Source organism: Leptodactylus fuscus, chromosome 10 (genome assembly GCF_031893055.1).
Source record: "Leptodactylus fuscus isolate aLepFus1 chromosome 10, aLepFus1.hap2, whole genome shotgun sequence".
Lineage (NCBI taxonomy): Eukaryota > Metazoa > Chordata > Amphibia > Anura > Leptodactylidae > Leptodactylus > Leptodactylus fuscus.
In genome coordinates this window covers 61,257,067-61,277,504 of record NC_134274.1, presented here as the reverse complement: position 1 = coordinate 61,277,504, position 20,438 = coordinate 61,257,067, and the positions used below count along the sequence as shown (strand labels likewise).

General features: G+C 43.7%; 1 protein-coding gene across 1 annotated transcript in view; it reads left to right on the top strand.

Moving 5' to 3' along the window:
• KIFBP (kinesin family binding protein) overlaps nt 1-20,438 on the top strand; it is a 78,590-nt gene that overhangs the window by 55,658 nt on the left and 2,494 nt on the right. The gene's annotated exons all lie outside the window — the stretch shown is intronic.

The following is a 20,438-nucleotide window of genomic DNA, read 5'->3' as shown; positions in this document are numbered from 1 at the left end:
ACACACATACACAGACTGCTGACGAACACACACATACACAGACTACTGACTGACACACACATACACAGACTACTGACTGACACACACATACACAGAATACTGACTGACACACACATACACAGACTACTGACTGACACACATACACAGACTACTGACATACACACATACACAGTCTACTGACGTACACACATACACAGACTACTGACGTACACACACATACACAGACTACTGACGTACACACACATACAAAGACTACTGACGTACACACACACAGAATACTGACGAACACACACATACACAGACTACTGACGAACACACACATACACAGACTACTGACTGACACACACATACACAGACTACTGACTGACACACACATACACAGAATACTGACTGACACACACATACACAGACTACTGACTGACACACATACACAGACTACTGACATACACACATACACAGTCTACTGACGTACACACATACACAGACTACTGACGTACACACATACACAGACTACTGACAGACACACACATACACAGACTACTGACGTACACACACATACACAGACTACTGACTGACACACACATACACAGACTACTGACTGACACACAGACACAGACACAGACTACTGACTGACACACACATACACAGACTACTGACGTACACACACATACACAGACTACTGACGTACACACACATACAAAGACTACTGACGTACACACACACAGAATACTGACGAACACACACATACACAGACTACTGACGAACACACACATACACAGACTACTGACTGACACACACATACACAGACTACTGACTGACACACACATACACAGACTACTGACGAACACACACATACAAAGACTACTGACTGACACACACATACACAGAATACTGACTGACACACACATACACAGACTACTGACGTACACGCACATACACAGACTACTGACGTACACACACATACACAGACTACTGACTGACACACACATACAAAGACTACTGACGTACACACATACACAGACTACTGACGTACACACACATACACAGACTACTGACGTACACACACTGTCACGGAGCAAAGGTATACGTCTTCCTCCGGAAGGTCTTTTGAATCAACACGGACGCAAGAGGTCGGGAGACAACAGCAATTTATTGTAATCCACAAAGTTAGTAGCCGGCGGCGGTCACATCAACCATAATAACAATAGGTCCACAGAAGTCACAATCCAATGATAGCTTTGGCTCCTTGGTCCTGTAACTAAATCCTGGCTCTCTGCAGAGCTGTGCACAGGCCGGCTAACACATACTAACTGCTAGCTACAACTATATACTAAGACTGTTACACCTATATCTGTGGGTGGGAAGGGCTGAGTCACAGATCCTTCCCCCCTCACCTATACCAAGGAGAGCAGACTCCCTGTCTACTATGGACAATGCACCATCCAACATCTTCTTGGGACACTGATCAGATTATCTCCACCCATTGTCCTCACTGGTCCTCACTAGTTAGAGGTATTGGCATACAATGTGCTAACACACTAGACCCTAATCAGCCAACTACACATTGATGTATATAACAGGTTAGAGAATACATTCCACATGAAATATATATTACACATGGCCTATAATATAGATTCTAACCATCCCGTGACACACACATACACAGTCTACTGACTGACACACACATACAAAGACTACTGACGTACACACATACACAGACGACTGACTGACACACACATACACAGACTACTGACTTACACACACATACACAGACTACTGACGTACACACACATACACAGCCTACTGACTGACACACACATACACAGACTACTGACTGACACACACATACACAGACTACTGACTGACACACACATACACAGACTACTGACGTACACACACATACACAGAATACTGACGAACACACACATACACAGACTACTGACGAACACACACATACACAGACTAGTGACTGACACACACATACACAGACTACTGACTGACACACACATACACAGACTACTGACGAACACACACATACACAGACTACTGACTGACACACACATACACAGACTACTGACTTACACACACATACACAGACTACTGACGAACACACACATACAAAGACTACTGACTGACACACACATACACAGAATACTGACTGACACGCACATACACAGACTACTGACGAACACACACATACAAAGACTACTGACTGACACACACATACACAGAATACTGACTGACACACACATACACAGACTACTGACGTACACACACATACACAGCCTACTGACTGACACACACATACACAGACTACTGACGTACACACACATACACAGACTACTGACTGACACACACACATACACAGACTACTGACGTACACACACATACACAGACTACTGACTGACACACACATACACAGACTACTGACTTACACACACATACACAGACTACTGACTGACACACATACACAGACTACTGACATACACACATACACAGACTACTGACGTACACACATACACAGACTACTGACGTACACACATACACAGACTACTGACAGACACACACATACACAGACTACTGACGTACACACACATACACAGACTACTGACTGACACACACATACACAGACTACTGACTGACACACAGACACAGACACAGACTACTGACTGACACACACTTACACAGACTACTGACGTACACACACATACACAGACTACTGACATACACACACATACAAAGACTACTGACATACACACACATACACAGAATACTGACGAACACACACATACACAGACTACTGACGAACACACACATACACAGACTACTGACTGACACACACATACACAGACTACTGACTGACACACACATACACAGACTACTGACGAACACACACATACAAAGACTACTGACTGACACACACATACACAGAATACTGACTGACACACACATACACAGACTACTGACTTACACACACATACACAGACTACTGACGTACACACACATACACAGCCTACTGACTGACACACACATACACAGACTACTGACTGACACACACACAGACTACTGACTGACACACACATACACAGACTACTGACGTACACACACATACACAGAATACTGACGAACACACACATACACAGACTACTGACGAACACACAGATACACAGACTACTGACTGACACACACATACACAGACTACTGACTGACACACACATACACAGACTACTGACGAACACACACATACACAGACTACTGACTGACACACACATACACAGACTACTGACGTACACACACACACAGACTACTGACGTACACACACATACACAGACTACTGACTGACACACACATACACAGACTACTGACGTACACACATACACAGACTACTGACATACACACATACACAGACTACTGACGTACACACATAAACAGACTACTGACGTACACACATACACAGACTACTGACATACACACATACACAGACTACTGACGTACACACATACACAGACTACTGACAGACACACACATACACAGACTACTGACAGACACACACATACACAGACTACTGACGTACACACATACACAGACTACTGACATACACACATACACAGACTACTGACGTACACACATAAACAGACTACTGACTGACACACATACACAGACTACTGACACACACACATGCACAGACTACTGACGAACACACACATACAAAGACTACTGACTGACACACACATACACAGAATACTGACTGACACGCACATACACAGACTACTGACGAACACACACATACAAAGACTACTGACTGACACACACATACACAGAATACTGACTGACACACACATACACAGACTACTGACGTACACAAACATACACAGCCTACTGACTGACACACACATACACAGACTACTGACGTACACACACATACACAGACTACTGACTGACACACACACATACACAGATTACTGACGTACACACACATACACAAACTACTGACTGACACACACATACACAGACTACTGACTTACACACACATACACAGACTACTGACTGACACACATACACAGACTACTGACATACACACATACACAGACTACTGACGTACACACATACACAGACTACTGACATACACACATACACAGACTACTGACAGACACACACACAGACTACTGACGTACACACACATACACAGACTACTGACTGACACACACATACACAGACTACTGACGGACACACACATACACAGACTACTGACGGACACACACATACACAGACTACTGACTGACACACACATACACAGACTACTGACATACACACATACACAGACTACTGACGTACACACATAAACAGACTACTGACGTACACACATACACAGACTACTGACAGACACACATACACAGACTACTGACATACACACACATACACAGGCTACTGACTGACACACACATACATAGACTACTGACGTACACACATACAAAGACTAATGACTGACACACACATACACAGACTACTGACAGACACACATACACAGACTACTGACGTAAACACACATACACAGACTACTGACTGACACACACATACACAGACTACTGACTGACACACAAAATCAGACACAGACTACTGACTGACACACACATACACAGACTACTGACGTACACACACATACACAGACTACTGACGTACACACACATACAAAGACTACTGACGTACACACATACACAGAATACTGACGAACACACACATACACAGACTACTGACGAACACACACATACACAGACTACTGACTGACACACACATACACAGACTACTGACTGACACACACATACACAGAATACTGACGAACACACACATACACAGACTACTGACTGACACACACATACACAGACTACTGACTGACACACATACACAGAATACTGACGAACACACACATACACAGACTACTGACTGACACACACATACACAGAATACTGACTGACACACACATACACAGACTACTGACGTACACACATACACAGACTACTGACGTACACACACATACACAGACTACTGACGAACACACACATACACAGAATACTGACTGACACACACATACACAGACTACTGACTTACACACACATACACAGACTACTGACGAACACACACATACACAGACTACTGACTGACACACACATACACAGACTACTGACTGACACACACATACACAGACTACTGACGAACACACACATACAAAGACTACTGACTGACACACACATACACAGAATACTGACTGACACACACATACACAGACTACTGACTTACACACACATACACAGACTACTGACGTACACACACATACACAGCCTACTGACTGACACACACACATACACAGACTACTGACTGACACACACACAGACTACTGACTGACACACACATACACAGACTACTGACGTACACACACATACACAGAATACTGACGAACACACACATACACAGACTACTGACGAACACACAGATACACAGACTACTGACTGACACACACATACACAGACTACTGACTGACACACACATACACAGACTACTGACGAACACACACATACACAGACTACTGACTGACACACACATACACAGACTACTGACGTACACACACACACAGACTACTGACGTACACACACATACACAGACTACTGACTGACACACACATACACAGACTACTGACGTACACACATACACAGACTACTGACATACACACATACACAGACTACTGACGTACACACATAAACAGACTACTGACGTACACACATACATAGACTACTGACATACACACATACACAGACTACTGACGTACACACATACACAGACTACTGACAGACACACACATACACAGACTACTGACAGACACACACATACACAGACTACTGACGTACACACATACACAGACTACTGACATACACACATACACAGACTACTGACGTACACACATAAACAGACTACTGACTGACACACATACACAGACTACTGACACACACACATGCACAGACTACTGACGAACACACACATACAAAGACTACTGACTGACACACACATACACAGAATACTGACTGACACGCACATACACAGACTACTGACGAACACACACATACAAAGACTACTGACTGACACACACATACACAGAATACTGACTGACACACACATACACAGACTACTGACGTACACAAACATACACAGCCTACTGACTGACACACACATACACAGACTACTGACGTACACACACATACACAGACTACTGACTGACACACACACATACACAGATTACTGACGTACACACACATACACAAACTACTGACTGACACACACATACACAGACTACTGACTTACACACACATACACAGACTACTGACTGACACACATACACAGACTACTGACATACACACATACACAGACTACTGACGTACACACATACACAGACTACTGACATACACACATACACAGACTACTGACAGACACACACACAGACTACTGACGTACACACACATACACAGACTACTGACTGACACACACATACACAGACTACTGACGGACACACACATACACAGACTACTGACGGACACACACATACACAGACTACTGACTGACACACACATACACAGACTACTGACATACACACATACACAGACTACTGACGTACACACATAAACAGACTACTGACGTACACACATACACAGACTACTGACAGACACACATACACAGACTACTGACATACACACACATACACAGGCTACTGACTGACACACACATACATAGACTACTGACGTACACACATACAAAGACTAATGACTGACACACACATACACAGACTACTGACAGACACACATACACAGAATACTGACGTAAACACACATACACAGACTACTGACTGACACACACATACACAGACTACTGACTGACACACAAAATCAGACACAGACTACTGACTGACACACACATACACAGACTACTGACGTACACACACATACACAGACTACTGACGTACACACACATACAAAGACTACTGACGTACACACATACACAGAATACTGACGAACACACACATACACAGACTACTGACGAACACACACATACACAGACTACTGACTGACACACACATACACAGACTACTGACTGACACACACATACACAGAATACTGACGAACACACACATACACAGACTACTGACTGACACACACATACACAGAATACTGACTGACACACACATACACAGACTACTGACGTACACACATACACAGACTACTGACGTACACACACATACACAGACTACTGACGAACACACACATACACAGAATACTGACTGACACACACATACACAGACTACTGACTAACACACACATACACAGACTACTGACGAACACACACATACAAAGACTACTGACTGACACACACATACACAGAATACTGACTGACACGCACATACACAGACTACTGACGAACACACACATACAAAGACTACTGACTGACACACACATACACAGAATACTGACTGACACACACATACACAGACTACTGACGTACACACACATACACAGCCTACTGACTGACACACACATACGCAGACTACTGATGTACACACACATACACAGACTACTGACTGACACACACACATACACAGACTACTGACGTACACACACATACACAGACTACTGACTGACACACACATACACAGACTACTGACTTACACAAACATACACAGACTACTGACTGACACACATACACAGACTACTGACATACACACATACACAGACTACTGACGTACACACATAGACAGACTACTGACGTACACACATACACAGACTACTGACAGACACACACATACACAGACTACTGACGTACACACACATACACAGACTACTGACTGAGACACACATACACAGACTACTGACTGACACACAGACACAGACACAGACTACTGACTGACACACACATACACAGACTACTGACGTACACACACATACACAGACTACTGACGTACACACACATACACAGAATACTGACGAACACACACATACACAGACTGCTGACGAACACACACATACACAGACTACTGACTGACACACACATACACAGACTACTGACTGACACACACATACACAGAATACTGACTGACACACACATACACAGACTACTGACGTACACACACATACACAGACTACTGACGTACACACAGATACACAGACTACTGACTGACACACACATACAAAGACTATTGACGTACACACATACACAGACTACTGACGTACACACACATACACAGACTACTGACGTACACACACATACACAGACTACTGACTGACACACACATACAAAGACCACTGACGTACACACATACACAGATGACTGACTGACACACACATACACAGACTACTGACTTACACACACATACACCGACTACTGACGTACACACACATACACAGCCTACTGACTGACACACACATACACAGACTACTGACTGACACACACATACACAGACTACTGTCTGACACACATATACACAGACTACTGACGTACACACACATACACAGAATACTGACGAACACACACATACACAGACTACTGACGAACACACACATACACAGACTACTGACTGACACACACATACACAGACTACTGACTGACACACACATACACAGACTACTGACGAACACACACATACACAGACTACTGACAGACACACACATACACAGACCACTGACTTACACACACATACACAGACTACTGACGAACACACACATACAAAGACTACTGACTGACACACACATACACAGAATACTGACTGACACGCACATACACAGACTACTGACGAACACACACATACAAAGACTACTGACTGACACACACATACACAGAATACTGACTGACACACACATACACAGACTACTGACGTACACAAACATACACAGCCTACTGACTGACACACACATACACAGACTACTGACGTACACACACATACACAGACTACTGACTGACACACACACATACACAGACTACTGACGTACACACACATACACAGACTACTGACTGACACACACATACACAGACTACTGACTTACACACACATACACAGACTACTGACATACACACATACACAGACTACTGACAGACACACACACAGACTACTGACGTGCACACACATACACAGACTACTGACTGACACACACATACACAGACTACTGACGTACACACATACAAAGACTAATGACTGACACACACATACACAGACTACTGACAGACACACATACATAGACTACTGACGTACACACACATACACAGACTACTGACTGACACACACATACACAGACTACTGACTGACACACAGAATCAGACACAGACTACTGACTGACACACACATACACAGACTACTGACGTACACACACATACAAAGACTACTGACGTACACACATACACAGAATACTGACGAATACACACATACACAGACTACTGACGAACACACACATACACAAACTACTGACTGACACACACATACACAGACTACTGAATGACACACACATACACAGAATACTGACGAACACACACATACACAGACTACTGACTGACACACATACACAGAATACTGACTGACACACATACACAGACTACTGACGTACACACACATACACAGACTACTGACGTACACACACATACACAGACTACTGACTGACACACACATACAAAGACTACTGACGTACACACATACACAGACTACTGACGTACACACACATACACAGACTACTGACGTACACACACATACACAGACTACTGACTGACACACACATACAAAGACTACTGACGTACACACATACACAGACTACTGACTGACACACACATACACAGACTACTGACTTACAAACACATACACAGACTACTGACGTACACACACGTACACAGCCTACTGACTGACACACAGAATCAGACAAAGACTACTGACTGACACACACATACACAGACTACTGACGTACACACATATACACAGACTACTGACGTACACACACATACAATGACTACTGACGTGCACACACATACACAGAATACTGACGTACACACACATACACAGAATACTGACGAACACACACATACACAGACTACTGACGAACACGCACATACACAGACTACTGACTGACACACACATACACAGACTACTGACTGACACACACATACACAGACTACTGACGAACACACATACACAGACTACTGACTGACACACACATACACAGACTACTGACGTACACACACATACACAGACTACTGACGTACACACACATACACAGACTACTGACTTACACACACATACACAGACTACTGACTGACACACACATACACAGACTACTGACGTACACACACATACACAGACTACTGACTTACACACACATACACAGACTACTGACTGACACACACATACACAGACTACTGACGTACACACACATACACAGACTAGTGACGTACACACACATACACAGACTACTGACTGACACACACATACACAGACTACTGACGTACACACACATACACAGACTACTGACTGACACACACAGACACAGACTACTGACTGACACACACATACACAGACTACTGACGTACACACACATACACAGACTACTGACGTACACACATACACAGTCTACTGACGTACACACATACACAGACTACTGACAGACACACACATACACAGACTACTGACGTACACACACATACACAGACTACTGACTGACACACACATACACAGACTACTGACGTACACACATACACAGACTACTGACAGACACACACACAGACTACTGACGTACACACACATACACAGACTACTGACTGACACACACATACACAGACCACTGACTGACACACACATACACAGACTACTGACGTACACACACATACACAGACTACTGACTGACACACACATACACAGAATACTGACGAACACACACATACACAGACTCCTGACGAAAACACACATACACAGACTACTGACTGACACACACATACACAGACTACTGACTGACACACACATACACAGACTACTGACGAACACACACATACACAGACTACTGACTGACACACACATACACAGACTACTGACTTACACACACATACACAGACTACTGACTGACACACATACAAAGACTACTGACTGACACACACATACACAGAATACTGACTGACACGCACATACACAGACTACTGACGAACACACACATACAAAGACTACTGACTGACACACACATACACAGAATACTGACTGACACACACATACACAGACTTCTGACGTACACAAACATACACAGCCTACTGACTGACACACACACACACAGACTACTGACGTACACACACATACACAGACTACTGACTGACACACACACATACACAGACTACTGACGTACACACACATACACAGACTACTGACTGACACACACATACACAGACTACTGACTTACACACACATACACAGACTACTGACTGACACACATACACAGACTACTGACATACACACATACACAGACTACTGACGTACACACATACACAGACTACTGACATACACACATACACAGACTACTGACAGACACACACACAGACTACTGACGTACACACACATACACAGACTACTGACTGACACACACATACACAGACTACTGACGGACACACACATACACAGACTACTGACGGACACACACATACACAGACTACTGACTGACACACATACACAGACTACTGACATACACACATACACAGACTACTGACGTACACACATAAACAGACTACTGACGTACACACATACACAGACTACTGACAGACACACATACACAGACTACTGACGTACACACACATACACAGGCTACTGACTGACACACACATACATAGACTACTGACGTACACACATACAAAGACTAATGACTGACACACACATACACAGACTACTGACAGACACACATACACAGACTACTGACGTACACACACATACACAGACTACTGACTGACACACACATAAACAGACTACTGACTGACACACAGAATCAGACAAAGACTACTGACTGACACACACATACACAGACTACTGACGTACACACACATACACAGACTACTGACGTACACACACATACAAAGACTACTGACGTACACACACATACACAGAATACTGACGAACACACACATACACAGAGTACTGACGAACACACACATACTCAGACTACTGACTGACACACACATACACAGACTACTGACTGACACACACATACACAGAATTCTGACTGACACACACATACACAGACTACTGACGTACACACACATACACAGACTACTGACGTACACACACATACACAGACTACTGACTGACACACACATACAAAGACTACTGACGTACACACATACACAGACTACTGACGTACACACACATACACAGACTACTGACGTACACACACATACACAGACTACTGACTGACACACACATACACAGACTACTGACTTACACACACATACACAGACTACTGACGTACACACACGTACACAGCCTACTGACTGACACACACATACACAGACTACTGACTGACACACACATACACAGACTACTGACGTACACACACATACACAGAATACTGACGAACACACACATGCACAGACTACTGACGAACACGCACATACACAGACTACTGACTGACACACACATACACAGACTACTGACTGACACACACATACACAGACTACTGACGAACACACATACACAGACTACTGACTGACACACACATACACAGACTACTGACTTACACACACATACACAGACTACTGACTGACACACATACACAGACTACTGACGTACACACACATACACAGACTACTGACGTACACACACATACACAGACTACTGACGAACACACACATACACAGACTACTGACGGACACACACATACACAGACTACTGACTGACACACACATACACAGACTACTGACTGACACACACATACACAGACTACTGACGAACACACATACACAGACTACTGACTGACACACACATACACAGACTACTGACTTACACACACATACACAGACTACTGACTGACACACACATACACAGACTACTGACGCACACACACATACACAGACTACTGACGTACACACACATACACAGACTACTGACGTACACACACATACACAGACTACTGACGGACACACACATACACAGACTACTGACTGACACACACATACACAGACTACTGACTGACACACACATACACAGAATACTGACTGACACACACATACACAGACTACTGACGTACACACACATACACAGACTACTGACGTACACACACATACACAGACTACTGACTGACACACACATACAAAGACTACTGACGTACACACATACGGAGACTACTGACTGACACACACATACACAGACTACTGACTTACACACACATACACAGACTACTGACGTACACACACGTACACAGACTACTGACTGACACACACATACACAGACTACTGACTGACACACATACACAGACTACTGACTGACACACACATACACAGACTACTGACTGACACACACATACACAGACTACTGACTGACACACACATACACAGACTACTGACTGACACACACATACACAAACTACTGACTGACACACACATACACAGACTACTGACTGACACACACATACACAGACTACTGACGTACACACACATACACAGAATACTGAAGAACACACACATACACAGACTACTGACGAACACGCACATACACAGACTACTGACTGACACACACATACACAGACTACTGACTGACACACACATACACAGACTACTGACGAACACACATACACAGACTACTGACTGACACACACATACACAGACTACTGACTTACACACACATACACAGACTACTGACTGACACACATACACAGACTACTGACGTACACACACATACACAGACTACTGATGTACACACACATACACAGACTACTGACGTACACAGACATGCACAGACTACTGACGGACACACACATACACAGACTACTGACTGACACACACATACACAGACTACTGACTGACACACACATACACAGACTACTGACGAACACACATACACAGACTACTGACTGACACACACATACACAGACTACTGACTTACACACACATACACAGACTACTGACTGACACACACATACACAGACTACTGACGTACACACACATACACAGACTACTGACGTACACACACATACACAGACTACTGACGTACACACACATACACAGACTACTGACGGACACACACATACACAGACTACTGACTGACACACACATACACAGACTACTGACATACACACATACACAGACTACTAACGTACACACACATACACAGACTACTGACGTACACACACATACACAGACTACTGACGGACACACACATACACAGACTACTGACTGACACACACATACACAGACTACTGACATACACACATACACAGACTACTGACGTACACACATAAACAGACTACTGACGTACACACATACACAGACTACTGACAGACACACATACACAGACTACTGACGTACACACACATACACAGGCTACTGACTGACACACACATACATAGACTACTGACGTACACACATACAAAGACTAATGACTGACACACACATACACAGACTACTGACGTACACACATACACAGACTACTGACTGACACACACATACACAGACTACTGACTGACACACATACACAGACTACTGACATACACACATACACAGACTACTGACGTACACACATACACAGACTACTGACGTACACACATACACAGACTACTGACAGACACACACATACACAGACTACTGACGTACACACACATACACAGACTACTGACTGACACACACATACACAGACTACTGACTGACACACAGACATAGACACAGACTACTGACTGACACACACATACACAGACTACTGACGTACACACACATACACAGACTACTGACGTACACACACATACAATGACTACTGACGTGCACACACATACACAGAATACTGACGAACACACACATACACAGACTACTGACGTACACACACATGCACAGCCTACTGACTGACACACACATACACAGACTACTGACTGACACACAGAATCAGACAAAGACTACTGACTGACACACACATACACAGACTACTGACGTACACACATATACACAGACTACTGACGTACACACACATACAATGACTACTGACGTGCACACACATACACAGAATACTGACGAACACACACATACACAGACTACTGACGTACACACACATGCACAGCCTACTGACTGACACGCACATACACAGACTACTGACAAACACACACATACAAAGACTACTGACTGACACACACATACACAGAATACTGACTGACACACACATACACAGACTACTGACGTACACACACATACACAGCCTACTGACTGACACACACATACACAGACTACTGATGTACACACACATACACAGACTACTGACTGACACACACACATACACAGACTACTGACGTACACACACATACACAGACTACTGACTGACACACACATACACAGACTACTGACTTACACAAACATACACAGACTACTGACGTACACACATAAACAGACTACTGACGTACACACGTACACAGACTACTGACAGACACACATACACAGACTACTGACGTACACACACATACACAGGCTACTGACTGACACACACATACATAGACTACTGACGTACACACATACAAAGACTAATGACTGACACACACATACACAGACTACTGACGTACACACATACACAGACTACTGACTGACACACACATACACAGACTACTGACTGACACACATACACAGACTACTGACATACACACATACACAGACTACTGACGTACACACATACACAGATCACTGACGTACACACATACACAGACTACTGACAGACACACACATACACAGACTACTGACGTACACACACATACACAGACTACTGACTGACACACACATACACAGACTACTGACTGACACACAGACATAGACACAGACTACTGACTGACACACACATACACAGACTACTGACGTACACACACATACACAGACTACTGACTGACACACATACACAGACTACTGACATACACACATACACAGACTACTGACGTACACACATAAACAGACTACTGACGTACACACATACACAGACTACTGACAGACACACATACACAGACTACTGACGTACACACACATACACAGGCTACTGACTGACACACACATACATAGACTACTGAAGTACACACATACAAAGACTAATGACTGACACACACATACACAGACTACTGACGTACACACACATACACAGACTACTGACTGACACACACATACACAGACTACTGACTGACACACATACACAGACTACTGACATACACACATACACAGACTACTGACCGTACACACATACACAGACTACTGACGTACACACATACACAGACTACTGACAGACACACACATACACAGACTACTGACTGACACACACATACACAGACTACTGACTGACACACATACACAGACTACTGACATACACACATACACAGACTACTGACGTACACACATACACAGACTACTGACGTACACACATACACAGACTACTGACAGACACACACATACACAGACTACTGATGTACACACACATACACAGACTACTGACTGACACACACATACACAGACTACTGACTGACACACAGACTTAGACACAGACTACTGACTGACACACACATACACAGACTACTGACGTACACACACATACACAGACTACTGACGTACACACACATACAATGACTACTGACGTGCACACACATACACAGAATACTGACGAATACACACATACACAGACTACTGACGTACACACACATGCACAGCCTACTGACTGACACACACATACACAGACTACTGACTGACACACAGAATCAGACAAAGACTACTGACTGACACACACATACACAGACTACTGACGTACACACACATACACAGACTACTGACGTACACACACATACAATGACTACTGACGTGCACACACATACACAGAATACTGACGAACACACACATACACAGACTACTGACGTACACACACATGCACAGCCTACTGACTGACACGCACATACACAGACTACTGACGAACACACACATACAAAGACTACTGACTGACACACACATACACAGAATACTGACTGACACACACATACACAGACTACTGACGTACACACACATACACAGCCTACTGACTGACACACACATACACAGACTACTGATGTACACACACATACACAGACTACTGACTGACACACACACATACACAGACTACTGACGTACACACACATACACAGACTACTGACTGACACACAAACCAGACTACTGACTTACACAACATACACAGGACTACTGACTGACACACATACACAGACTACTGACATACACACATACACAGACTACTGACGTACACACATAGACAGACTACTGACGTACACACATACACAGACTACTGACAGACACACACATACACAGACTACTGACGTACACACACATACACAGACTACTGACTGAGACACACATTGACACAGACTACTGACTGACACACAGACACAGACACAGACTACTGACTGACACACACATACACAGACTACTGACGTACACACACATACACAGACTACTGACGTACACACACATACCAAAGACTACTGACGTACACACACATACACAGAAATACTGACGAACACACACATACACAGAATGCTGACGAACACACACATACACAGACTACTGACTGACACACACATTACACAGACTACTGACTGACACACACATACACAGAATACTGACTGACACACACATACACAGACTACTGGACTGACACACATACACAGACTACTGACATACACACATACACAGTCTACTGACGTACACACATACACAGACTACTTGACGTACACACCATACACAGACTACTGACGTACACACACATACAAAGACTACTGACGTACACACACACAGAATACTGACGAACACACACATACACAGACTACTGACGAACAACACACATACACAGACTACTGACTGACACACACATACACAGACTACTGACTGACACACACATACACAGAATACTGACTGACACACACATACACAGACTACTGACTGACACACATACACAGACTACTGACATACACACATACACAGTCTACTGACGTACACACATACACAGACTACTGACGTACACACATACACAGACTACTGACAGACACACACATACACAGACTACTGACGTACACACACATACACAGACTACTGACTGACACACACATACACAGACTACTGACTGACACACAGACACAGACACAGACTACTGACTGACACACACATACACAGGACTACTGACGTACACACACATACACTAGACTACTGACGTACACACACATACAAAGACTACTGACGTACACACACACAGAATACTGACGAACACACACATACACAGACTACTGACGAACACACACATACACAGACTACTGACTGACACACACATACACAGACTACTGACTGACACACACATACACAGACTACTGACGAACACACACATACAAGACTACTGACTGACACACACATACACAGAATACTGACTGACACACACATACACAGACTACTGACGTACACGCACCATACACAGACTACTGACGTACACACACATACACAGACTACTGACTGACACACACATACAAAGACTACTGACGTACACACATACACAAGACTACTGACGTACACACACATACACAGACTACTGACGTACACACACTGTCACGGAGCAAAGGTATACGTCTTCCTCCGGAAGGTCTTTTGAATCAACACGGACGCAAGAGGTCGGGAGACAACAGCAATTTATTGTAATCCACAAAGTTAGTAGCCGGCGGCGGTCACATCAACCATAATAACAATAGGTCCACAGAAGTCACAATCCAATGATAGCTTTGGCTCCTTGGTCCTGTAACTAAATCCTGGCTCTCTGCAGAGCTGTGCACAGGCCGGCTAACACATACTAACTGCTAGCTACAACCTATATACTAAGACCTGTTACACTATATCTGTGGGTGGGAAGGGCTGAGTCACAGATCCTTCCCCCCCTCACCTATACCAAGGAGAGCAGACTCCCTGTCTACTATGGGACAATGCACCATCCAACATCTTCTTGGGACACTGATCAGATTATCTCCACCCATTGTCCTCACTGGTCCTCACTAGTTAGAGGTATTGGCATACAATGTGCTAACACACTAGACCCTAATCAGCCAACTACACATTGATGTATATAACAGGTTAGGAGAATACATTCCACATGAAATATATATTACACATGGCCTATAATATAGATTCTAACCATCCCGTGACACACACATACACAGTCTACTGACTGACACACACATACAAAGACTACTGACGTACACACATACACAGACGGACTGACTGACACATCACACATACACAGACTACTGACTTACACACACATACACAGACTATGAGTACACACACATACACAGCCTACTGACTGACACACACATACACAGACTACTGACTGACACACACATACACAGACTACTGACTGACACACACATACACAGACTACTGACGTACACACACATACACAGAATACTGACGAACACACACATACACAGACTACTGACGAACACACACATACACAGACTAGTGACTGACACACACATACACAGACTACTGACTGACACACACATACACAGACTACTGACGAACACACACATACACAGACTACTGACTGACACACACATACACAGACTACTGACTTACACACACATACACAGACTACTGACGAACACACACATACAAAGACTACTGACTGACACACACATACACAGAATACTGACTGACACGCACATACACAGACTACTGACGAACACACACATACAAAGACTACTGACTGACACACACATACACAGAATACTGACTGACACACACATACACAGACTACTGACGTACACACACATACACAGCCTACTGACTGACACACACATACACAGACTACTGACGTACACACACATACACAGGACTACTGACTGACACACACACATACACAGGACTACTTGACGTACACACACATACACAGACTACTGACTGACACACACATACACAGACTACTGACTTACACACACATACACAGACTACTGACTGACACACATACACAGACTACTGACATACACACATACACAGACTACTGACGTACACACATACACAGACTACTGACGTACACACATACACAGACTACTGACAGACACACACATACACAGACTACTGACGTACACAACACATACACAGACTACTGACTGACACACACATACACAGACTACTGACTGACACACAGACAA